At 34.9% G+C, this 26,590-nt stretch overlaps 1 protein-coding gene across 2 annotated transcripts in view; it reads right to left on the bottom strand.

Annotated features, from left to right (window-relative positions):
- prkchb (protein kinase C, eta, b) overlaps positions 1–26,355 on the bottom strand; it is a 220,556-nt gene extending 194,201 nt beyond the window's left edge. The window contains exons 1-3 of one of the 2 annotated variants that reach the window (XM_073932551.1): positions 26,259–26,355; positions 25,819–25,870; positions 7,252–7,324 (exon numbers count right to left, since the gene is read on the bottom strand). The gene's annotated coding sequence lies outside the window, so the exon portion shown is untranslated. The remainder of the gene's footprint in view (positions 1–7,251; positions 7,325–25,818; positions 25,871–26,258) is intronic. The other variant, XM_073932553.1, reaches the window with a different exon arrangement.
- Positions 26,356–26,590: the final 235 nt, after the last annotated feature.

Here is a 26,590-nt window from a genome sequence, read left to right on the forward strand (position 1 = left end):
ACTATTCAATATTCGCTATTCAATATTCCATTTTAAAAGGAAGTACTTCATCATTAGTGATGTGCGGATCGATACTAAAATATCGATATCTTTGATACCAGCTTTGTTTGTTCTAGAATCAATTATTTTATCAAAATATTGATATTTCAATAATTTGGAGAAAATAGGTATTTTATTGGAAGTAGAAATACTGTGGAAAGTAACCACAATTAACCTAGTTTCTCTGAATAATGCCAACTTTGTCGGACTAGTTCTTTCACCTGCAAAGTCGTGCGTAATATGGCACTGTGCTACTCAGTCCGCTGGCGTGGCACATGCGAAGTTGTGTGGAGATACCTCACTTACACAAGCTCAAACGATGCGGTTTGTGACATGTGTAACAAAACAGTGAGGTACTGTAGTAATACCACAAACCTAATCAAACATCTACATAGAAATCACAAGACAGAATATGACAACGTCATGACTAGGCGGTCAGAAGAGGAGGAAAAGAGAGGCACAGGTGTTGCTAGGCCGAGACAGACATCGCTTTCAGACTCCTTAGTTGCAGGAGGCAGGCACCATCCAGGTACAGAGGGAGAAAATGCGGCGATGTGGCTGTATTAGGGACCTTGGGTTTTTTTTGACAATGATAAAACAACGAAAAAAGGTTCAAAATACTATCATGAGAACCGGATTAACATGTCACTAAATGTAGAAGTGTGAATGTTTTTTTTTTAAGATGTTCAGGCAGGCGTTTTAAGATATACATGCTGAGATGCTGTCAATAAATATGTAAGTTGGCTTTTTTTGTATGATAATTCTTCTTCAATAAACAATAAACAAGAATACCCCCTAATATGGCTTGTATTCAGTATAAAGTGACACTTTTAAATACACTACTTGTTAGTTTAATTTCCTAAACAGTCATTTTTGAGCAGTATCGGAATCTGATCGGTAACGCCGATACTCGCCTTCATTTTACTTTGTTATCGGATCGGATAGGAAATCAGTGGTATCGCACATCACTATTCAACATACTGAAATAAAAGTCACAGAAACTTTCAATTTATGTGTATTTTAATGGCTTCTTTTTCAATATTCTTCAGAATATCTTGTTCTGTGTTCAACAGAAGACTGAAATTTATGTGTGATATCAGTGAACAGCAAAGCCCACCTTCATTGATTTTATTGTCATCTTTGTGATAGATCTCATTACCAGACCAAGCTCAATATTTCACTTTAAAGTGTTTTTGTCATCCTCAGTAATAATAAGCAGCAGCATTACTATGAAATAATGGGTGGTAATTTGACAATTTCTAAAGTCTATGATATTTACGGCGCTGAGTTCTAGTGAGAGCTGTCTGAAAATGCTGGTGAACTGAATAGAATTGATGCTCTGTATCTGACAGTGGTGCTCTGAGATCTCAAACAATGCAAGCCTTAAGATGTGATTTCATGGCATGAGCTTGGAGACAGCTCCACACTGAAGACTGTGAGGTCATGCAGCTCGCAACAACACAACATGTTTCTTTTTTTCAGCGTAAGGAGAGATGACTTAAAATCAGATGTCAAAACTCACGTTCAGCCAAACGTGCTGGAAAACGAGAGGTGGTAATTGCTTAAGCGCACGACCTTTAATCAGAACTCAATGACACATCTGCAATCAAAGCATGCCAAAGAAAGCCTTCATTATTAATCGTTCAGAGAGACCTTACAAAAACATGAACCCCTGTTTAATGTGATGGTATTAAAGGTGTTTACAACTGTTGTGAATTTTCAGATTTTCAAGACTTTTTGCAGTTTTGTGCAGAACCACTTTAATTTTGTTTACCAATAAATGGTGAAAATAAAATAAACACATGAAAATTACCTCTGAATCATTTGGTCAAAATAAATTAATAAATACATAGAAAAGGAAAAAGTAAAAAAAAAAAGAAAAAGTTTACAAAAAGTTTGTATTTATGTATATTGGATTAAATATGCATTGACAGTTTCTACATGTATTTTATATTTTGCCATTTTGACATCACATTCTACACTGCAAAGAAGTATATAATCGATTAGTCCATATGTTTTTAGGTCATTGTAATATATTAAACTAAGTTAATCATGTTCTAACTTAATTTTATAAGTTATGCATGCGGTTTTAGGTCCGATTAACATAAGTTCAATGGATTCATAAAGTTAATTTGATTCAGTTTAAAAATTTAAGGCAACCAGGATTTTTTTTCAGTGTATGAATGTATATCATGAACCAAGGTGCATTGTTGACTGTATTATTCAGAGCTAATTCCCTCTTAAAGTTTTGATCAATAACTTAATAAATATGTTATAATAAATATCAGAAAATGGACATGATTTGCATATTTTGCGTAATTTACCTTGCAAAAATGCTTGATTGTTTCAACCTTAAATTGCGTACAATATAGACAAACCCTATGGTTTGCTTAGAAACAAAAAAGATAACCAAGTGGTTGTGTAAAATTAAAACTAATTCTGTGTGTGTGTGTGTGTGTGTGTGTGTGTGTGTGTGCGTGCGTGCGTGCGTGCGTGCGTGTGTGTGTGTGAGAGAGAGAGACAATAATTCACAGAGAGTGTAAAAAGTACAATATGTTATTATAATGAATTGAAATAAAATAGGGCATCATTGTGGGGCAGTGGTTAGCACGATCGCCTCACAGCCAGAAGGTCGCACGTTCGAGCTTAGTTGGCTTTTCTGTGTGGAGTTTGCATATCCTATCCATGTTCGTATTGGTTTCCTCTGGGTGCTCCGGTTTCCTGCACAAGTCCAAAGACAAGTGGTATAGGTAAACTTAATAAGCTAAAAAAAGAGTGTGTATGGGTGTTTCCCAGTGTTGGATTGCGGCTGGAAGGGCATCCGCTGCATAAAAAATATGCTGGATAAGTTGGCAATTGATTCCGCTGTTGTGACCCCTGATTAATAAAAGGACTAAGCTGAAGGAAAACGAATGAATGAATGAATGAATGAAAGAATTAAATATATTATAAAATTATTTTACAGAAAATACAGTGATGCTAAGCTAATTTTCTTGGTAGTTCAGTGAGTTTAATAAAATGATTGAATGAATGAATGAAACTATATAATAAATATCAGAGAGTTGATCATTTTTTCAACCCAAATGAGTAACCTTTGAGCAACTCTTGACCATTTTTTTTTCTTGGTTGACTATTTTAAATTTAACTCAGCAATTTAATAGTTTTTTTTACATTCTACCTCAATTTGGGTTGAAACTAAATACAGATTTTTCAGAAGATGCTACTTTATGTTGCTATCAGCGTTTCCAATCATTAAGCTGAAACTATTAATTAAACATGTTAAACAATAGATTCAGGGTAGAACAGGGTCATTCCCATTACAACAACACTGAGCACAAAGAACTGGACCAGCAAAAGACAGTGAACATAAACACTCAAACATTATGAGACGAGCAATTGGTGGTGCATTGTGCTGAAATATAGCGTTCTATTAGTTATCGGTATAGGCAGAGTTTTTGTTCAATAGCCTTCTGAGAATCACTCTATAGGGCACAAATAGCGCAAGACAATTTTTCCCCCTCTCTGGGAACTCTTTATTTCAGTAAGTGGCGTAGTATAAGGACAGGATACGACAAGGAAGAGAGAGAGAGAGAGACGAGGGTATGAAAAAAGCAAAAAAAAAAAAAAAAAAAAAAGCAATCTGACTATCTGGGAGCAGAACGGAGAATTGAACAGCACATAAAGGAGAGGAAAAAGACGGACACGCAGCGGTTGTTAGTCACCTAGCAACAAGTCTTCCATCAGCACCCCCCTCGTCCCCTCAGCAGCTCCTCCAAAGTCTTCCCACTGTGCTCCTTAATTCAGCAAATGTGCTACGGATGTACTCCACCTCCTCCCCTCGGCCCCTGCTTCCCTTCAGCCCCGACAAAGCACACTCCGAGGTGCCTGAAGGACGCGAGCCTCCACCTCACACACAACCACTCAGCCACCCCATTGACCGCTGAGGCCTTTCTCCCGGAGCACAAAGGCCCAAGGCACAAAGCCCTGAAAAGAGGGGCAGGCCCAACAGGGAAAACATTTGCTTCTAATTGTGATTGACTGCATAATTAAAATGATGTTCTTTTTTTGTGGGGGGGGCTCTAAATGCTCGAGGAGGGGCAGAAGGATGCTTGTTAAAGCCAGCACTTTGTGGCCAAAGTAATGAGGAGAAAGCATTCCTGCTGGGTAGAGTGGGCAAATATTGAGATTGCGGCTGGAACAACTCGGAGCGCCTCTTCAAGTGTCTGCACAATGAGAGCTGAAAAGCGCCTCACACATGTGCACACGATTACAGCCGGCTTTAAGTAGGCAAGTTGCATGGAAATGTGTATGAAAGCTGGATGCTACAATTGCTAATCTTGAAAATATATTTTTTGTTTGTTTGTTTTACAAGAGTGACACACAGGTGCCAATGTTTATTGCCCAAAGAACATTTTAATGAACAGTTGTTAAAAGACCAACATAAAATCAGAAGAATGTCAAGATAATTTAAACAATTCAAAGAACCTATTTCTGCAATGGAAAAGTAGGCTTTTCCATTCAAATATTTTTAAAAAAAAGCTGGTAGGTACCTACTGACTTCCATAGTATTTTTTCTGCTATAAACGTCACTCGTACTATCAACCAGCCTTTTAAAAAATATTTATTTTTTGTTATATCAGAAGAAAAATGTAAAAGGCTTTTAACAAGTGAGGGGCAAATGAGAAGAGATATAAATTTTGAGCAAACTACATTAAAAAATGATTTGTGCAAAATTGTTGCAAACTATTTATTTGGGTTGAATTTAAACAAATTAAGTTTAGTAACTTTCAACTTAATTTGATTGCTTAAATTCAACCCAAATAAATTGTTTATAACCACTTATATTGAAAAAAAAATGTAAATGCAAGGAATCATCTTGGAATTATATTTTGCAGTGTATAATTTTAAGACCATTTTGTCTTTTTAATTGTCTAATTAAATTGAATTTTATTGTTTATTTTATTTTATTTTATTTTAATAAATAAAATTAATTTCTTTTTGCTTTATTATTTTTTATTGGCATTTTTGTATTTAACCCCCAAATTATGTATTGATATAGATATCAGTTTAATTTGTATACACTCTGAGAAATTTGTATATGCATAAGCTGCTTAGAATTTACTAATAAAGCAACTGTATCATTATGTAAACAAACTATAATTTAGAGTTAAAATGCATTTGTTTTTGTCCATTTTTCTCTGTCTTTAAAGAGCTCCAATGAAGGCTCCAAAATTGAGCAGCAAAGCCATAGGAGAACCAGTTTTGATTTGATTTTAAATTACTAATTTAAGAACTGTTCATTGAAAGGTTCTTTTTGAAAACAAAATTAGTTATTTTACTTTCCCAAAAGAAGTTTAGTTTCAAAAAGAATCCTAAGCTTTTGAAATAATGATTATTATTTTATTAATAATATTCAACAATGTCACAGGATAATAAATACTGTGTGAAACACTAAATGAAATAAATATTTCATATTTTTCTAACACACAAATAATTGTCACAGAAGAAGCTTTTTTTTTTGGTTCCCAGACCTTACTTATTAATCAAAATATTCTATTATTTTTTATTATTATGGAATGAAACACTCTTAAAATGTTTCATCAATGTCAGCAGATGTTTAAAAGCTAAAAAAACATATATTATTCATGGAACAATATTTTACTTACATTCTTAAAAATAAAGTTTCCAAAAAATATTTTGTTGCATATTTTTCTTGTCCTCAAAGAAGCATTTTTTGGCTTTGCAAAATACCTCTATGAACCATTAATAAAAAAAAATTTAAGCAATAAAAAAAAAACTTTTATAAAAAAAGTCATTGAATGTTAAATGCTTTACATGGAATCATCAATATCAATACAGAACTTTATATAATTTTAATAATATAAGAAACCTTTTCCAATCTAGGCATGTGATGATAATTAGTTTACTGCGCTTTTCTGTGATTTGAAAAAGTCATGGTAAGTATTTTTTACGCGTTTTAACTACTATTTTATTTAATTTTTTATGGCAACAGTATCTCCAGTAGCAATGTACTATCTACATAAAAAAACTGGTCAGCCCATAATTCAGCAAAAATCTGCACATCCAATACCTTATGCACCTCTATGCACACTATGAACATGATCAGTGCAGTGGCTCACTTCATATCCAAAGAAAAGAAAGATATCTAAAGATGCCTTTTCAAAAATCTGTCTTTATGAAACTAATTAAGATAGCAGAAGTCAATGATTGAATATTTTATTTGGCCTGACATGTTTCAAAATATATTAAATGAAATATATTGTGTTCAGAAGGGAAAAAAGTTTTTTTTTTTTTTTTTTTTAACCGAACATTAAAAAAGAACATATTTTAGAGCAGTTTTCACTATACTGTGATATTTTTATCCAAGGTTATCTTACCATCAGAATCTTATATCTCATGCCTATTCCAATCTATTCCAATTCAGATCCATATGTTTAGGCACAGATTTTTCCTTACCCTTTTTAACTATACAATTTGTTTATTATTATTTTTTACAGCAGTGCCATAGATAGCAGTATTTTTGGTTTCCAACAATTCTTTAAAAATATGTTTTTTTTCCCCCATGACATGAAGAAAAAAATCTAAAAATAAAAGAAAATTTTCCATCTATGAATACATTTTTGTTAAATGGAAATGTCACAGGCATGTTAAGGGTTCTTCACAGCAGCATAAATGCCAATAAAAAACTTTTACACTTATTAAAAATAAAGGTTCCTTAATAGGGTCTTCACAGAGATGAAATAGAAGAACAAATTTGGGTCCCTATAAGCTATCAGTGAACAGTTCCCAAAAGAACCATTTGTTATGAAACATAAACATCATTATAAAAATTTACGGAATCCCTTTCCACAATCTTTTGTGGAATGAAAAGGTACCATTAATGCTAAAGGCTCCTCATGAAATCCTTGATACCTCCATCTATCGTCTACTAATACCATGCATGTGCCTATACTGAATGTGTAGCATATAGAATGTTGTAAACAGCAGAAATACAAAATGGTTTCTGTCATCAGGAAAGCCACATAGCGATTCAGATTTCTAAACAGGCAAATTGCGGGACATTTGCTATCAGACGTCCCACCCGGGGTGCCACAATAAAGCCATTCAAACACCAACACCCCCCCTCAAAGGTCAACTTGTTTTCACTGCTTTTGAATTTCTGAATCACCTTGGTGACCATTTTCCCCTCACCTCCATCAGTGGCTTGCCAGTGCCGTCTCTTCCCTTTGTCTCCTGCCTCAGCGGGTACATGATGGGTCACGCACTGCAAAGAGAAACAGATGGGAGGGTGGCAAACATGTGGGAGTCCAATAGGAAATCATTTGGAAAAAGTACAGTAAAGTGTACAGATACTGTATACGCTGGCCTCCTTTAACTTTAACTGAATAATTATTTAATTAAGAAGCTATCCTTTGTACACTTCTGTGAAGAGATGATATAATTAACAAGGTTGCAAATATCTCTACTTTAGACAAGTGTAGTTGAAAATGTCAGAGGTCGTAATTTTGAAAGCAATAAGGGCTGCGAAAAGGAAGACCTTTGTGAACAACGAAAAGATTGAGAAATGTATAACCAATTTGGTTTTCTTCCGATTGAAATAGTCCCTTCTTTTGACAGCGCCTTGGTGTTCACATGAAGAAAAACACATGTGACCCACTGGTAATAACTTGGAACCTTATAATACTGAATGTACAAATTGATTTAATGGTTTAATCAATTTCATTTTACAGGTAGGTTTCAGGAACCAAAGAAAGGACGTTGACGATATTTTAGTAATTCTCAGTAGATGGTGCCATTTGTGCCCAAATTTACTTTTGTATATAGAGCCTACTTTAATTTAAAAAGGTTAGCCGCTACTGAACATTAACTTAGATTTCACCACCACAAAAGATAAAATAAAAAGAAGGATGAAGGTCAAAATTAGTTTGTTTTTTTATTTGGAGGTGAAAAGTGAACTAATTAAGGCTTTTAACTAGAAAAAAAGAAACTGCCGCACAAGAGTCAAGACCACAACATAATTTACATTTAATATGATTTGCTATGATGTACTTTAATTAGAGCATTAGATTCTAATAGTATTGGATTTGACAAGAGAAACATAAGTGTAATGACGCTAAAACATTAATAGAATGATAAAAGAAAATGCCTTATTTAATTTTAATTATAATTGTAATTACAATTTAATTACAATTTTAACTGCATAATGAGAAATAATGAGACACAAATTCATAAAAAGTAATATGTTTAAGTAATATAAGTAATAATGTATTTTTAAAAGGCAAAAAAGGCATCCATAGGGTGAACTTCAAATTTTATAATCTACACCTAATTAGAATATAAAGACAATAAATACAGTTTTGGTGAAACCGTGGCTCAGTTGTTAAGGTTGTCGCATTACAGTAGGTCAGTAGGCATTTCTGTGTGGAGTTTGCATGTTCTCCCCGTGTTTGCATGGGTTTTACAGTTAAAAGACATGTGCTATAGGTGAATTGACTAAAATAAATTGGCCGTAGTGTATGTTAGTGGATGTTTCCCAGTTGGGTTGCAGCTGGAAGGGCATCCGCTGTGTAAAACATATGCAGGATAAGTTGGCAGTTCCTTCTGCTGTGGCAACCCCTAATGAATAAAGGGACTAAGCTGAAGGAAAATGACTGGATGAATAATACAGTGAAACACAGGTGAACAGAACACAGTAATGAGTCCTAAAATAAACAATAATCCAAACATGTAGCAGCAAGAACACAAACCAGGAGACAAATCATATTGAACTAAAGCGAACAGACTTGAAGATAGGGATGCTGAGACTTTCGTCCATGCATTGGTCTCATCACGCATTGATTACTGTAATGCCCTTTTCATTGGTCTGCCTGGCAGCCTCATCTATAGATTACAATATATTTAAAACTCTGCGGCTAGAATTCTCATACCAAACGTTTTTTTCATATAACACCAGTGGTGTAAAGTAACTAATTTCAAATACTCAAATTACTGTAATTCAGTAGTTTTTCTCAGGAATTGTAATTAAGTGAGTAGTTTTAAAAAAGTGTACTTTTACTCTCCCTTGAATACGTTTTCAGTGCTGTATCTGTACTTTTACTCCACTACTTTTCTTCAACCTGCAGTCACTACTTTATTTTTTCTTGTCTAAGGGGATTAGAAAGTTCAGTCCTGTGATTCCTGTCCGGTCAGATTGCACATAGAATGTAAATCGCATCATAATGAACTACCTCAAGACATGGGCACTTTATAAATGCAGCAAACTGTTTGAAAGCACTAAAAGTGTTCAAGAAGATGTCCAAAATCTTTAAACGCATTGACTCAGAGATTGTTTAGATGCATGTCACTGATGAGAAGATGATAGATGTTTACTGTATGATGACAGCCAGCAAACACAAGATGTCAACATGATGTCAAATTGATGTTGTACCCTAACATCGTGGGGACATTGCATTTTGTTTGAATATGAAAATCATGTTGACGTCAGAACTTAAGATCAGGCCAATGTCCAACCTAAAACCAACCAAATATCAACGTCTAATGATGTCACAGCTTGACGTTGTTGAAGTTACCACAATGTATATCACACATTGGATTTTGGTTGCCATACCTGACGAATAAATGTATTTGACATCAATATGATGTTGGTTTAAGACAGTGGTCATCAAACTTGTTCCTGGAGGGCCGGTGTCCTGCAGATTTTAGCTCCAACCCTAATCAAACACACCTGAACAAGCTAATCAAGGTCTTACTAGGTATACTTGAAGCATTCAGACAGGTGTGTTGAGGCAAGTTGAAGCAAAACCCTGCAGGGACACCGGCCCCCCAGGACCGAGATTGGTGACCCCTGGTTTAAGATGTTGGCTCAACGTTGGATGTTGGTCACTTGACATCACAACCTATATCTAACCTAATAATAACATCTTATGACATTGTGTACATGCTGGGCAATAACTAAATGCACTACAGAATGTTACGTATACACACATCTACAAATTACATGTAAATGCATTAGCTTTTCACAGCGTAATACTCACTACTCTAAAGTACTTTAGAAAGGGCTTCTTTTTACTCATACTTTAAGTAATATTTACAACAGATACTTCTACTCTACTTACACTACATTTTTAGGCAAGTAATGGTACTTTTACTTGAGTATGACTTTTCAGTACTCTTTCCACAACTGTATAACACCAATCGTGTATGACCTCCATTGACTCCCAGTAGCATACCATGATAAATAAAAAAATGGCCTAGCTCCCTCTTATCTTTGCAACATGCTTGTCCCCTATATCGCAACTTGCTCACTACGTTCCTCTGACTCTGGCCTACTTGCTGTGCCTCGGTACTGCCTCTCTTCTATGGGGGCAGATTATTTAGTGTCATTGCACCCAAACTTTAAAACTCTCTACCATGCTCACTCTGTTCTGTTAATAATACCTCAGAATTTAGTAATCTTTACCTAAACTCACTTGTTTTCTGAACGTTACACTTCTGATTTGATAAACTGACCACCTTGTTTGATCAACCTATATTCTGCATATTTGTCTCTAACGTCTTTTTTTGTATTTCCAGTTTGTTATATTTGACTTCTTGTATTTTTGTGAACCTAATGTTGAGTCTCTGCTTGATTATTGTTTCTTTCAATGTCTGTTTGTACTATCTCTTTTTCTCACATTAATTGTTAAGTGTCCTTGAGCTCTGTAGTTCCAGGTGCATTGTAGTGATCGTTTCCACAACAAGTTTATTTTTGGTGTGCTCTGGATATGTAAAGTTGTTTTTTTTGTATGCAAAACGAACATAATTACTCATTTGAATTAATAAGTGTCATCATCTATGCATAATTAAAATCTAATAATATGTTCTATAGTTGCTAAAGATCATGAAAAAAATAAGTGAAAAATAAAAACAAGGGAAAATAAAATGGCATGCACAAATAACAACATGAATCCAGTATTATGAGCGCGAAATTCAAGAGAGCATCACGTAGGAGATAAGTGCAAAGATTTAATAAGTCCAAAGTCAAGCAATAATCCAAACAAGAACACAAACCAGAAGACAAATCACATCTAACTAAAGTACACAGACTAGGAAACACGTGGGAGATTACAATGAAGACTTACAATACCAGACAATGGAAAGCACAGGACTTAAACACACAGACTAATGAACTTAAAGACCATTGATTCAAATAAAGAGTAACAAAGAAACACTAAAACAGTCAGAAAACACACCAAAACACGTCTAAAACTGTGACAGTTATGCAAGTTGGTTAATATAATAAACATAAAAATTCCAATATTTGTTTTAATTTATATTTTTGCCAACAGTAGAGTTTGTTGCAGGCATTCTTGCAACAATATGGTTTACAATTTATCATAATTATAATACCTAATAAATTTGCAGTTTTACTACATCATTTCACAAGAACCAAACTGGGATTGTAGCCTATCAGCAACTGTACATTAAACATCCTGAAATAATGAGCCTGAGCTTGAGCATGACTTTGCTTTCCAACACAACATGGAGGTGAGTTTCCAGGCAGGCAGAATTTTAGTTTGAGGCCTTCACGTCAGCTTTAATTTTTAAATGATATGACAAAGAGCAGGGACTCATCATCTAACACAAACTCAAGAAAGGAAGGCCCAGTCACAGATGCCCTTTTAGCATAGCAATAGTAGTTATCAAAAAAAAAAAGGGGTCACAATGACTTGCTGTCCTCCCAGAGCTTCTTGATGTGTCTCTCGGCTGCAGAGACTCTAAGCTGACACCAATTAAAGAGATTACATCTCAGTTTACAAGTAAAGCTGAAGTCCTCCATGTTGGTGATCTTATCTGACAAGGTTACCAGATGCCAGGCAGAGAGGGCATGACCTTCAAGGCTTTCAAGTGGCCTCTTAAGAGTGTCTTCACCACTCAAAACGTCAGTACCCACAGGCCAGTGTCTGAATTACATCCCAGACAATGAGATTTTTGCATGTGTGAATGTTGCTTGTAGTGGTACACATTTCTTTACTGTCACATGCGACCAGTGTCAATGCGAGTTCAGGATTGGTGGTGGTGGTGGTAAATAACAATCACTAGAAATCTACAAGTACAAGGCAAATAAAGTGCCCTTTGGGAAGCTTCCGGATCCTTTCATTTGAAAGACACTCCAACACATTAAAACATACAATGTGCTTTTTTCACAGCAGCGCAATATTGTTGTCAGTCCTGGAGTCATTAATGTGTTTACGAGCATATCGGTTGTTTAAAAGAGCGACATTTTCAGGTCATTTTCACACCTGGCTCATTTAGAGTGATGGTTTCAGGCGTTTTCTCATTTAGTTTGCTTCAATTTGGTAGCACAGCAATCACATCTTAGTTTTTTTTTTTTTTTTTTTTTGGCGAATATATACACATTTTGGCCAATACCAATAACTTTTCATATTTGGAAGCTGAAAACCAAAATATAGGCAAATCAATATAAATCTCAATCAGGGCTCGACAATTAGGAATGCCCGATGGCCTCAGGCCAGCATGAGAGACGCTCAGGACAGTACACAGCACACTGGCCCAATCAGGCCATGTTTTCACACCTAGACGTCCTGTCTTATTTGCCCAGTTAGCGTGGTTTATTTGACATAAGAATCCTGCAAACATGGGTATCCGGGATCTACGCCAAATCAATCGGTCCGAGATCTCGGCTCTATTGAAACAAACTCTGGAGCTGATCGATTGTAGTGAAAAAGAAAACAATCCAACGAACTAAGGAACCAGACTACATCACAGTGTATTAAGGTTGTGTAATAGCTATATACAGTTATATGAAGAGAGATTTATGAGTAGAGTGGGATGTCATTCCTAACAGTAAATGTAAAAGTGAACGCATGCTGAAATATAAGAGTGCTGTTTACCCGTTTGGAAAATTGACATAAATTACATTGTTTTCATATTTTATTCTTATAATATTTTATTGGGCCTATTGTTTTGTTCATTTCTGCACTGACACATCGAGGAAAAAAAAAGATCAATGAGAAAAGTCTGACCACTCTGATTTATATATGACGTCTGTGGGTGTCAATATATATATATATATATATATATATATATATATATATATATATATATATATATATATATATATATATATATATATATATATATATATATATATATATATATATATTTATTTATTTATTTATTTATTTATTTAGTTACATGACAATTGTAATTTTTCTAAATTATTTATAATAAAGAAAATTTAAAGAACAGTTATGCTGAATCATAAAAAAAATTAACAAATGCAATGAACAACTGTCTTTATATAAAAATGTTAACTACAGTCAACAAGGTAACTAAAGGAAAACATTGAGATCTGCTACCATGGTTGGTATCAAAAAAAAACCTGCATCAGCAAAACATGTGCTGGATAAGTTGGCAGTTCATTCCGTTGTGGCGACCCCGAATTAATAAAGGGACTACACCTAAAAGAAAATGAATGAATATTAATGTCTTTTTATTGGCATCAATGGTTCCATGAAGGACCTACGACAACCATAGAATCATTCCATTCTGTGAAAGGTTTTCTAAAGTAGAAAAAGATCTTTAGATCAATAAAATGTTCTTCGCTCTTCTTCTATAGTCTTTGACTGAAACGTTATTCGGAGAATCAAAATGGTTCATATGGCATCACTGTGAAAGTCTTCTGTTGGAACATTTTTATACAGTAAATAATACGGTGGTCAATCTTTAACCCTGCTAATGAAAAAAAGTTTTCTGTAAGAAAAAGTTATTTTTCAAGTTGTCAATATTTTTTTTTCTGTAAAAAATGAACTATTCACATCAACACACGTGTGTGTCACCTTCCTATACAAGTGTTATGAAGAGCTCTTGATTGGTTAACCTTAATCTCGGCTAGTGAACTCGGAGCTCCTTCAGGGTGATTCTTCCCCTCTCTGTGGCCTCGTTCAGTCCACTTGACAGACTTTTGAGGGACCAGCTTTTGTAGGAAGTGTCTCGGTGGCATGATCAGCTTCGCAGCCTTCTGATATGCTTGTCGTTTTATACTGTTATCACTTTAATTCTAATATTTTATTATTTTCTATTATAAAGAATGTACAAGAACATTCCTCTGTGTCTTTATTTGTATATGTACATGTAATTCATCCCCAAAAAGAATAACAACAATAATAATAAAGAATTATTATTACCCTTATTATAATTATTACTAGAAAATAAAATTAAAACAACCTAAGCAAGACTTCTAAAAATGAAAATCATGTTTTGAAATCAAAAACACTGCATACATGGAGTGACTAAAATATTCAAATACTTGCCACAAATGACAAAGTTAAATGTGGCAAGTAGCCCCAATCTCCAAAATTTCAAGCAAAATAAAAAATATGTGCACATTCACGCACAGTATTCACACCTGTCTGCACAAGGTTAAAGTGAGAATCCATACGAGAAATTATTGCTGTGAACCTACTGCCACATTTGAAGCAATTTTTTTTTTGTCATTGTAAGCTTTATAATTCAGCTCGTGAAGGTTTTTTGTCTGTGTTTATTGTCTATGTTTTAATTTACACCAGTCTTTTTTTATTACAGATGTCATTCATATAAAGGTCCAAGTGTCTCTCTGTATTTTGAAGTATTTCATAGTTCTGTCATTCTCAGTCACACGGATGTCACTGAAAGCCACGGAAGAGCCTAATAACAGTTTTTATAGCGAGGGCTTTGTCAGAGAGATGTCATCCAGCTTTTTCACGATTTAAAAAAAAGGAGGTCAGGAAGTTCCTAAAATCAGGAACCGAGGGTGAACAAAACGGTCAGTGAAAGCCTGCCGCTTTATCTGGAGAGGCAGAGAAGACTTCCACTCTGTATTGTTCTACAGGAGGATTCAGAGGATGCTGTTGATTTGTTTGTCTGTTTGAGGCAGCTCAGCTCTTTGTCTGTCTTCCTGCCCTTCACTAAAGAGTAAACTGACCAGCTGCAGAAGTCAAGCCCACCCACCAACCCCGTTTTCCCCCAATCATAGAGAGTGAAGAGCACCGGAATCATCCCGATGCCCAACACACATGAGAAGCAGGTGCAGACGAGGTTTGCTTGTGTGTGTGTGTGTGTGTGTGTGTGTGTGTGTGTGTGTGTGTGTGTGTGTTTGTGTGCAGGTGCAGAGGAACTCGTGTGAATCGGTTTGCTTTCACAGTAGTCTGGGTGACATGATGTCTTTATATGAAATAGGTTAAGGGTTACCTATTCTGTAAAAGCTGCATTTAAGCGGGCTTTGTTTGCAGGAAAAAATGATTAGGTGTAATTTTTCAAAGAAACTGGATTGCAAAACTGGCTTAAATGCAACTGGCATAAATAAATGTGCATTTTCAATCAGCCATCATTTCTTTTCCAATTGCAAATTGACATAAGACGACTGAAGTACAGGCCTTTTGCCAATCTCAAAATAAGCAACCAACAGTCATTGTGCATTAAAAAGGACTCAGTAAATTCATTCCAGAGGTTGAAACTGAAATCGAGGTCAAAACGAGACCATTTCACATTCAAACGTTGACGTGAAAAAAAAAATGATTAGAACTGTTAATGTCACTAATCTTAAAGCTCACAGTGAACTGCAGCACTAATTGCTCTGGAAGGATTGATGATATTGAAGTTACTAAGACATCCCATTGTGTAATTCGCTACTTGTAAAAACAGCAATGTTCAGTTTATTGTTCCTAATTCCTGTTTTAAGACTAATTAAAAAGACTGCATTCGTTTACATTTCAGATCACATTAAAGGTATCTAATTAAGCTATATTTATGAATGAGCACAAGATGTATAAAATCAAATGACACACATTTACTGGAGAGTTTGGCGGTGTTTATTAAACTGAAAAGAGTTTTTTTTTCTTCAATAGCTAATGCGTTTGGACATATAAGTCAATGTGAGGAAACAAGTGCATACATTTGAAAGTCTCTACATGGAGCCTATAGCAAGAATCTATTAAATAAGATCATGCTAATTTTGTTCATTTGTACATTCAAGGTCACCAAGAGTGTTAGAATCACAGCTGTCTCTTCTAGCATATGGTGCAGGAAAAAAAGAAAAGAAAACATTGCTGACCTTGCTGCACCAACATGAAAGGAATCACAGCACATTAATTTGGTTACTTTTTAATCACCCATTAAAAGGGGCTGGGAAATTGTTCATATATTACTTTTTAAAATTATCTCATTAATGCTTTCGGCGACCTTTGCCAAAATAGCGGCGCTTTTCCACAAATACGACGAGAGTCTGTCCAATCAGCCAGTCACTTTAACTCCCATTGTGAATTTAAATGGAACATTCACCATGGCTCTGCTTCCAAACACTATGTTTTTTTTTAGAATAACACTGAATGGGAACACACACTTGCACAGCTGTGTCCTGGTCTGTTAGTGTATATATGTATGCATGTGTGTGTGTGTGTTTGTGTGTGTCAGTGGGTTAGTACGTGTCTGTACAAAGGATCTAGTAAATTGTCCAACCCTAAAGAACAAGAAAAGCCTCTATTTCACTTCTTCCTTTCTTTTTGCTAACATTTGTAAACAGAAAAATACAGCACCTCACATGAGGATGTGTCTTTGGCACATACTGTAGCCCAACCTTGAAAATGCAGACAATAGAAACAGGTACAGAAACCTAGAAAAAGAAATCACACCTGCTATCCCTGCTATTATGTTGACTTAGGCATTCCTTGAAGAAAAACATAGCTAAAATGTATTGATAATATTATTGTTTGGCGATAATGAAGATTGCAGAGTTGCCTTTGTGTCATATAAAGCTGCTGCTCCTTATCTGTTCATGTTTTATATATGTCACTAGTGGTCACAAATTCCCTTGTATCGAAGAAAAGAAAAAAATAAAAGCTATGAAAACAGCGGACTTGAAACTAAAGTCTAGGGCCTTGAGAGAAAAGGTATCTCTGTTGAACTCTCAATACAACCAAGGAACAAAGACTGTACTTATAGCACATACATATATGAAGGTTAAAGGGGAAAATAATCTATCAAAAAAACAAAGGCCAATGGAATGGCAGGGACAAATCTAATTGTTGACACGAACTGAGCGGAAAATAAAAGAGTAAACGGCAGATTCGAGAAAATCAATAGCATATCATACATAAAGAAAGGACAGCATGAAATGAAGTCACATTTTGATAAGGACAGCATTCAAACTCAGCTAAAAGAATCCAGCTGGCTCAATTCAAGGACAATATACATTTATCCAGAATTTGTTGGTGATTGTTTGTTTAAAAAAAAAAGCAACAACATTTATCTTTTGTCATTAGAAACAAAATGAGCACGACGTGGGATGTACACTTTTTCAGATGAGGGATAATGCAGAGGTTATTTAGGGAAAATTACTTGCATGATAATTGATTTATTTTGCCTATTAACTTTGAATGAATGCTGAAAAAAATTGAGTTGAAAATTATGAAAGAAAAGAAAATTGTCCATAGCTATTAAGAAAACAGTTGGCATACCAGCAAGAACACAGCAACTTTAATACATTAATTTAACATCTATGCTCCTCTTAGCTTTTTATAACCCACTTGATAAGACGCAAGATAGTGGCAACTGCACTCGATTCGAAAGAGCGACCTTGAAGTGTGATACATAAGATGGTGATAGTTACGTTTGTATTAAGTGTGATATGAATAACATTAAATTAGTGTCCGTTTCTGAAAATTTAAATGGATGAAAAAAAATACTGTTTTGACAAATAGGTAATTGCAACAGTCTTTTTAAAATGAATTAATTAATTTGAGTTCATATTTTTTAAACATCCAAATAAATGAACGAATCAATGCCTTAGGTGCAGTTTACAATATCTAGTGCATTTTTATTTTAAAATATGCTTTAACAATGAAAATGATCTTCTTCTGGACTAGTATTGTTATTGTATTTCAGAAAAAACAATCCATAAAGAGCCTAAAATGATAAGAGACCAATCATGCTCACTGTACATGCCCTTATGTTGCCGCAATTGGGCCGGTATAAGTTACTGACGGAAATCCTAACCTTGGGTAAATATAACACGGTTTCATGGTATCACGGTATTGTGATTACTGCTCTAAAACATGTTCTTTTTAAATGTCTGGGTTTCCCCCTTTAAACACAATATATTTTGTTTTAGAAAACATTTCTAATTTTTTGAAATAATAAACATGTCAGGCTAAATAATTCAAATAAGTGACATCTGCTGTCTTCATTAGTTTCAATACAACTGATTTCTTTACAACACATAAAAACCCTTAAAAAAAACTTACATACAGTTGAAGTGAGAATTATTAGCCCCCAGAATTATTAGCTCCCATGTTTATTTTCCCCCCAATTTCTGTTAAATTATTTTTAAATACATTTCTAAACATAATAGTTTTAATAACTCATTTCTAATAACTGATTTATTTTTTCTTTGCCATTATGATAGATAAATAATATTTGACTGCATATTTTTCATGACAATTCTATACTGCTTAAAGTGATATTTAAAGACTTAACTAAGTTATTTAGGTTAACTAGGCAGGTTATGGTAATTAGGAAAGTTATTGTATGAGGATGGTTTGTTCTGTAGACTATTGGTAAAAAATTGCTTAAAGAGGCTAATAATTTGGACCTTAAAATGGCTTCTAAAAAATGTAAAACTGCTTTTATTCTAGCCGAAATAAAAAAATAAGAAAAAATATTCTCAGACATACTGTGAAAATCTCTTTGCTCTGTTAAACATTATTTGGGAAATATAGAAAATGATAATAATTCAAAGGGGGGCTAATAATTCTGACTTTAACTGTATACCTTAGGAATGGTAAGACCTTAAATTTTTGCAGTTTTAAAACCTTGAATTTTTCAAACCACTATAAACCTTAAAACCCGATATTGTCCCATGCCTAGCCACAATATGTATACTTGTGCTCTTCTCCTTGTGTAATGGTCATATGAAAGGGGCTTGATGAATCAAAGAACAGAAGACCAGAGAGCAATTGTGAATAGTCGTTGTTTTCAAAAGTTTGCATTTGCAGTCTGTCTACACTAATACGAAACATTTCCAAACTAAAAAATGGTCTTTAGTATTTTCAAAATGCTGCTCAGTTTTCACAGGCTCAGCCATGTGGGCTTCACTTGATTAATTAATGATGGATCAGTTTTTGATACCATCTACACCCTTAGTAATATAACTGACATAATATTTATCTGAAGCATAAAGTAACTGGTGCAAGTCATTTTAAATATTTTACTGACATTCTGTCTAAAAATTTAATATTAAATCTTTACTTATTAAAGGGAGAGTTCACCCAAATTCATTCATTCATTTTCTTTTCGGCTTAGTTCCTTTATGAATGTGGGGTCACCGCAGTGGAATGAACCGCCAACTTATCCAGCATACGTTTTACGCAGTGGATGCCCTTCCAACTGCAACCCATCACTGGGAAACACCCAGACACACTCAATCACACACATACACTACGACCAATTTCAATTCACCTACAGCACGTCTTTGGAGGGAAACCGGAGCACCCGGAGGAAACCCACACGAACACGGTGACAACATGCAAACTCCACACAGAAACGCTAACAGACCCAGCTGAGGCTCGAAGCAGCAACCTTCTTGCTGTGAGGCGATCGTGCTACCCACTGCGCCACCTTGTCCCCATATATTTCCCCTGAGTTCACCCCAAATATTTAAATGTAAAAATTTTTTTTAAGATTTCCTAAAGAATGTTGAAACAAAACAGCCATTGACTTCCATTTAGTATGTTGTGTTCTAACTATGGAGGTGCTGTTTCAACATTTTTCACAATATCTTATTTTGTATATAATGGAAGAAAGAATATCATAAAACCATTTGAGTTTGAGTAAATGGTAAGGAAATTCTCATTTTTTGCTGAGCTATTCCAGACCTGTATATGAGATTGTAAAGTAAATGCATTAAATAACATTAACTAATGAACCTTATTGTAAAGTGTGACCCAAATATGTTTTGTTGCACCTACAACATACTTTGTTCATAGGAATACAAAGAGGTCAGTTCAATCTGAATTCTCCTACTCATGTATTCTTCTTTCATGTGGATGGTTTAAACTTTTGCAGCTATGCAGAAGATGGTTAAAACTATCAACTTTTATCCCATAACTTGGGTTATAATTTTACCTTTTTTGCAACATAAAAACAATGGCATGTACAGTAAGTGAAAAGTCTAAAGCCTGAAGCTGTTTCAAGACTATACTCAAAGTTTTAAAAGATACAGACAAATCAAACAAAGACTAATTTGTATTCAAGAATACGAACAAGTGGGTATTTAAAACGGGACCAGTTTACAACTAATCATGCAGCTCTAATAAATCCCATGAAGTACATTTGAATTTCTTTGCGAACGAGTAAATTTACATTTTTGGGTGAACAATCCATTTAAAGCAGTAGTACTACTAGGGGCAGTAATGTGCATTGCACTTTGAGGAAGCAGGAAAGACTGAAATCTCTTTTCAACAAAGTTTTTGGGATGAATTCTATTGAAAATATTGCAAATGCCAGAATACATTTGGATGGTGAAAAAGATTAGGCCTGTCAAGAATTTTTGCCACAGAAATTGTTGCAATAAGCCATATTACTGTCATTTTGAGATCATTATTTGTCTGATTATTCAACACTTTAATAATGCAAATAACCTTAAACATTTTCAAGAGAAAAAAAACTTTTTTATCCCTAAGGTTATTTAGATGCAGTAATCTGATGTTAAAACAGTAAATGACCTATTATATTTCCTAATAAATGTCCTATTAAGTGAATGTAGAATTATAAACATTGACACCGGTGAGGGAAAATATAAATTAGGACTGCAATATTTAGTTTTTCTGCAATAAATATTACGATATGTATTGATAAGGATTGAATACCTTTTTGTAAAGAATTAAGTATTTCAGAATAGTTAGGGTTAGGGCTGCACGATATTGGACAATTCTAACATTGCGCTTTTATTTTGCAATATATATTTTGATATGAATACAATTTCATCATATGAATTAATATCTCTATTTGGAAAGAATTTATAAGGTTAGATCGATTGGGATGATTCTGCAGTGGGAGTGCATCTCCATGAAATCTAATAAGCAATCTATAACATTTTTGGTAATTAATTTTCGTTGCTGTCTGTGCTACTTGCAGTACGCTTCTGTATTTGTATGTGTTGAGTATTTTTTTTTCCACTAGTTAAGTCAGAGATAGATGAATTGATGTTTACTATTTACATCTCTAAAAAATCCAGGAAACAATCTTTACACTTTATAAAAAAGATACAATTAGAATAAAGCGTTTTATCATTTCCCCGAGTCTAACAGTATTTAATTACACTAACTGAATAATAAAAATATAAATAATTCAATAAAATGAATTGTAGTTAAAGTCACAAATGGTACATTTTCATAAACCTGAACACTTTTAAAATCATTATACAATCGCAGGTATCAAAAACAGATGCAAATGATACATTTTAATACAAACTCAATATGGCATATCCAGTAATGTGATCACATTGCAATATCAGTGCTGAAATTGTATATTGTGCAGCCTTAGTTGGGGTAATTTCATTGGAGAGTGTATATATTATTATAAACTTGAATATTAATATTTGGGGGGGGGGGGGGGGCTTCGGGGGATAAAAATCAGAGGAAAAAAGGAGCTTTATATTTGACTTTTAAGTGTTAATGGCATTTGGAGACAAATATTTTAAAATCTAATGTAAAATTACACTTGGCAGTCTTTACTATACAAATCTTATTAGATTAATCTTAAAGCTACAAATGCTAATGTTTCTTGTGCCTGTATGCTTTTAACTCAATTAAGTAGTGTTTAAAAGAAAAAAAACAAAAATTATGTGAATTATACATTTTAAGTACACAATGATTTGATTTTAAAAAGTTGATTAAAAAAAGTTTGCCATTAATCGACAAGCTCCTGGTCAACACATAATAACACATGCTTGAGATTGAAGATCTTACGATGTGACATTTGCAGATGTGCAAATGGCGATATCGATGCTGAAACGATATATTGTGTGGCCCTAATTTAAATGTCCATATAAAATGGCTTTACTGTTATTTGTGAATTTGTAAATATATATTGAAACACCAACAATTATTGTGGTCCAATTATTGTGCGATATGCAATATATTGATTATTGTGACAGGTCTAAAAGAGATGAGCATAATATTGATTAGGCTTTATTCAGATTCAGAATAAGGGATTTTATATTTTTTATGTGATATTTTTCTGTGAACTATCTGCTGAGATTGCCTTTAATTTTTTAGTTTAGAGATCTCTCAGTTAAGTGAGTGTACATTTGAGTGTACAAAAAAACAGTACTTTACCGACCTTGACATGCAGTCACAAGGCTCTGCAGAAGTGCTCTCCATGAAATGTTTTCATGTTTTATGTTTACAGCATGTTTCTGTGCATTGATTGAACAACATGACTTTTCAAAAGCTTATTTATTTTAATATTTATAATATTTCAGCTAAATTGCTTCACTGCTTTTTTCCCAAATATGATATAGTAAAAGAAAACACCAATTTAACTAACCAGTTTATATTCTTAGGAATGTTAAACCTTCCAAATAGGCTACTTTCTTAATTATGCTACCACAACAGCTAACATTTTCACCTACTTCGTTACTTAAACAGCAAGCTTCATTAAAATTTAGTAATTAAAAACATGCTCATCATATAAAATATATTCAAATATTTTAACATATTTTTTTGTGGGCTGAGAAAAAAATGACATGACAAATCTATTTGTAACAGTCTTGAGCTCTTTCAGACCATGTTATGTGCACCAGGTATGGTGCTCTGCAGGACCTGCAGCTAAATGCATTATTTGTTGCTCAACTCCAGCTCATCAGCGTGCTCAATAAGGCAGCTTTTAACCCTTCGGTGCCCTGTCACTCAAAGCCCGGCTCAAGCGGGCCCAAGCGGGCAGAGCAGACAATGCCAGTCCAACTCCAGATGGACCGCAGCTGTGGTTCAGTGGAGCGTGGACAAACTGCCCTCGTCAGCTGCCTGCATTGCAGCTCTGCCGCATGTTACGCAAGCCGCTCACTCTCTCTCTCTCTCTGTCTATCTCATGCGTGAGGAGGGCTCTTAATGGCACCCCTGTGACTCGGGGGAAACATGGAGCAAGCTCTTTTACCCGGCTAGCACTGTAGCAGACGTCTCCGTTACCATCAGATAGCAAGAGGGCCGTAAGCTGGAAAGCACTTGACACACCGTGTCTGTTCTCCACCGATTCACTGAGAGAAAGTCACAGATCTCAGGAACATTTGATCAAATGTGTTCAAAAGAAAAACAGAAAGAGACGAGGAATTGTGGAAACAATGTGCTCGACTTCATTCAGCCACGTGTAACAGAGGCCATCATCCGGAACAATAGCCGTTGCTAGCCTACAGTCAAACAATAACTAGAAAAAAAGCACGAGCGGAGGACGCTGAAGTGAAATGTAAACGATCAGAGCGTAGAGTACAAGAAACGCAGCCTATGTTTCTGCTGTGCTAAATGAGGTCAACTGACATCAGATATGAACTGGGCAATTTAAACAATCTGGGTGAACCCGCAGGCTGAAATGTGGCAGTTGCATAGAAAAAGCTTGTAAAAGAAAAACATTAGCAGAACCCCGCCAGCTACGGTTTACTCCATGTGGATAATATACATGTTTTGCACAGCGTGCACTACGAGTCACCGCTGCGTTTGGGTGCAATCATAAAATTTTCATTGTCGACCTTGAGTTTGACATTGATAACATTTGGCTTGGAGGCGGGGTGATAGCTGACTGTCAATCAATAGCTATTAGACTCACGAATGCATCTATACGTTAGCAGAAGACACTATAAATGACGCACATACACGTATGCCTTCATCCAGTCCACCATTAAAATGATACGATGTATCCCAAGACTGGAAGTAAACTGCAGGAGAGCGGGCTGACATCAGATCCCTGGGCCTCGGGGTGGAGCAGGCTAACTGCTGCACGGCCGCGTTAGTCACACTTAATGGCCTCAGTGAGATAAACAGAGCATGATGATGACATGGGCTAAATAACACATGCAGCCCCAGCAAGGCCAGTGCTCTGCTGATACGGCTGGTTTTAGAGGATCGCCCCACCAAACTTTCACTTCACCAAGCAGAGGTGCTGCCCTGGCACATGGTTTGGTAATGTCATTTATTTTACAAAGGAAAGCAGTTTGTAGATCATTACAAATAGACAACAACAACACAAAAAGAAAAAATCTCTACAAAATAAAAAAAAGTCAATGCTGTAAATCTATGCAAAATCAGAAAATAACTGCTCTGTAATTCTGTAGATTTATGCTTAAAGAGAATTCACAATAACAACTTAATTTGTTCACAAATTAAGACATTTCAAAGAAAGCTGAAAATCTGAAGAAAAGCTAATTCTAGGACATTCTAAAGATTAACATGACTTAATGTACCAAAAAATAAACCAGAGAAACCCAAATTTCTATCATATGGTACTTGTAATTAACCCCAACTACTGTAAAAAGTCCCAATTCCATTGATAAAGGGAAAAACATCACATTAAGGGTGTTCTCCCCCATTGAAGTCTATTATAAGGAAAAAGCTTAACGTGGCTTAATGTACCTAAACAGCAAGCGAAAAGTCAAATTTCTATCAAATGTTATTCATGACAAACACTTTCTGATGTCAAAAGAATGAGCTCTAATTTTAATCAGTGAAAATGATCACGTTATGCATTTTAAGTCCATTATAAGGAAACAGCTTAACGTGGCTTAATGTACCTTAACATCGACCAGGGAAACCCAAATTTCTGCCAAACTTTACATGTGATTAACACTAACTAGGACGAAGCAGTGGCACAGTAGGTAGTGCTGTCGCCTCACAGCAAGAAGGTCGCTGGTTCAATCCTCGGCTCAGTTGGCATTTCTGTATGGAGTTTGCATGTTCTCCCTGCGTTCGCGTGGGTTTCCTCCGGGTGCTCCGGTTTCCACCTCAGTCCAAAGACATGCAGTATAGGTGAATTGGGTAGGCTAAATTGTCCGTAGTGTATGAGTGTGGGTGGATGTGGTTGTGGATGTTTCCCAGAGATGGGTTGCAGCTGGGAGGGCATCCGTTGTGTAAAAACTTGCTGGATAAGTTGGCGGTTCATTCCATTGTGGCGACCCCGGATTAATAAAGGGACTAAGCCGAAAAGAATATGAATGAAAGAATAACACTAACTATTGTCAAAAGAACAGGCTATGATAAGGAAAGGCTTAACAAACATAACTTTACAACAACTGAGGGAAACCAAATGGTATAAAGGCTGTTTATAAAATCAGAGTTTTAATCACAAGTAAAATTTGATAGAAATGAGATTTTTTCTCACTTTTTGTTTAAGTACATTTTCTCCTTATAATAGATTTCAATGGGGAAGAAAACGCTTAATGTGATGTTTTTCCCTTTATCTATGGAATTGGGACTAGTTCTTTTTACAGTAGTTGGGGTTAATTACAAGTACAAATTGACAGAAATTTGTGTTTCTCTAGTTGATGTTTATAGGTATATTAAGCCACATTAAGCTTTTTTCATGTTAAGGCTTTTAGAATGTCCCGAAATACTATAAAAATGAATGATTTCCAACTTTCTTCAAAATATCTTCTTTTGTATTCAACAGAAGAAAGAAAATCAAACAGGTTTAAAACAAGCAAAGAATAAGTAGATGATGGCAGATGAAGATGCTTACCTTCATTTACTCCAAGGCCTCCAAGAAGATCTCTGAGCCTCTTCTTTTAAAACTAGAAGTGACAATACATTGAACTGAATAGCTGACTCAATGTTGTTATGAATTAGAAACTTCTGGCGTTACAGTCTGATAAAGTTAGCACTGTGGCCACAAAAACAACATTATACACTTGTCAGATGTGTTTCGGGGTGTTTAACTAACGTTCACACACATTTTGGTAAGCACAACAATAAAATGAACTGCAAACACATTAAACACAAACGCACGGCTAATAAATATTTACGGAAGTGACAAACAGAATTTAGCCGATCCTAAATCTGCATAGGGTTTTTGCCCGTTAAGCTAATTGGCTAAATATGTAGCTTATTAAAATGTATTTTAAAATTACCCCACGTGGTGATTAAATACCAAATATGTTTTTGACGGAAATGTTGTCTTACCGGTGGAGCAGCCTGTCAGTTTATGGTCGGTTTTGAGTGACCCAGGAGAAAACGTGAACGTCGTGATGTTTAGGCTCAACGTTGAAAACATGGCGCCTCTATCGAAGACAATTAACGATTTAATAATGAAATCATATCAGACGACATTTTAATCTACATAGTTTTATTTTAATTATATCTATATAAAATGATCTATGTATAGTGTAATATAAAAATATATATGTACGGATAATAAAAATTATGACTGTTTGTAGTCTGCCATCAAAGTGTTAGCCTATGTAATGTAATAGTGGAAATAAAAACAAAAAGATCTAATATCATGCTAATTATTT

The sequence above is a fragment of the Danio rerio genome, chromosome 20, assembly GCF_049306965.1.
Source record: "Danio rerio strain Tuebingen ecotype United States chromosome 20, GRCz12tu, whole genome shotgun sequence".
Taxonomy (NCBI): domain Eukaryota; kingdom Metazoa; phylum Chordata; class Actinopteri; order Cypriniformes; family Danionidae; genus Danio; species Danio rerio.